Source organism: Centroberyx gerrardi, chromosome 10 (assembly GCF_048128805.1).
Source record: "Centroberyx gerrardi isolate f3 chromosome 10, fCenGer3.hap1.cur.20231027, whole genome shotgun sequence".
In the NCBI taxonomy this organism is placed as follows: Eukaryota; Metazoa; Chordata; class Actinopteri; order Beryciformes; family Berycidae; genus Centroberyx; species Centroberyx gerrardi.
Window position 1 is genome coordinate 2,148,669 of NC_136006.1, and position 1,280 is coordinate 2,149,948.

General features: G+C 34.6%; 1 protein-coding gene across 1 annotated transcript in view; it reads left to right on the top strand.

Moving 5' to 3' along the window:
• Positions 1-388, top strand: part of LOC144539883 (uncharacterized) — a 3,822-nt gene extending 3,434 nt beyond the window's left edge. Inside the window, exon 4 of the mRNA XM_078286160.1 lies at positions 1-388. This exon is cut by the window's left edge and continues 648 nt beyond it. The gene's annotated coding sequence lies outside the window, so the exon portion shown is untranslated.
• Positions 389-1,280: the final 892 nt, after the last annotated feature.

The window sequence follows — 1,280 nt, forward strand, 5'->3', positions numbered from 1 at the left end:
TAGTCTTCGTTTCAGTGGAGAGTTTTATTGTCCCATGATGACGTCTGAATGCTGTTTCAGAGGCTTTGGACCCTGACAAGGAAAAAATTCTGGGAGAAACACTGAATATTTGATTTTTTTTGGCATGGAAATGATCAGATTTAAAGGTACTGAACATCAGTCTAAAAATATCTGTATCTGTATCGGCCTCCAAAACCCCATATCAGTCGATCCCTAATATATATATTACAATTTCAAATGAGCCACCTACTTTGAAAGAGTTACCACTGACTTGTAAGGTGTTTAAGTTCCTCATACTTACTGATTGAATGTTCTATAACTATTGCTAATATTAGAAACCAAATTTAGCTCCAGGAATTAAAAAAAACGGAATCACTGGAAGTTTAAATCGGTTGCTAAACTCTTAATGGTTCAACTCATGAAGATGCAACGCTTTGAATTTCACATATCATCTTTTAAAACTGTGCATCACAGCTGTAGAAGATATTTGCTTGTGAATGTATCATTCATTATTACTTTGTGTCTGTATGTTTTGTTGGTCCATTGTTTTAACAAATATTCATGTTTCATATTTCTTTTATGTGAATATGTTAAAATAAAAGTTCTTGATTTGAAGATGTAGTGTTGCATAAATACATTCATACAAAACTAAACTCAACATAATTTGAACTGCTCGTTGTTGTCGATTCACAGCCTGAGATTTATCAGTTCTTCTTTTGTAATCACATCCTCAATAACTGTGATTATACAACAGGTAGTTCTTTATTAACTCTTATAGCAACCAGGGCGCTAATTCGAAATCTTTCTTGATTTCTCCTGTTTTTTATTCTTATGTAAGAGAAAACGTTTCAGACAGTAAACATGTTGCTAACAGTTGTATAAAAGCTGTATTCCTCTAGGGGATGTTGATGTTCTTTACTTTATCCATTTCAGTTTTGGGGATGTTTTCTCACTGCCGGCTTTTTAAACGGTAAACATAAAAAAACAAAAACATTTCACAGGATTACAAAGAATGAAAGTAGCCCACCTAGTTGCGTCATAAAGAACACAGATCACATTTGTTTCTGATCTAAAACCACAACCAGAGGGAAGGTGTCAGGCTCTGTATTAGTTTACTTTACGTCATTTATAATCTGTATTTCCCCCTTAATAATTTCTTTATTTGTACTCAGTGTGTGTTGCTGTTTTGCCACTGCACAAAGTCCCTGTAAGGAAAGTCAGTCACTCGGCTCCATCGCCCGGACAGGACGTTTGTGACTAACAACACAAGATTCTTTGAA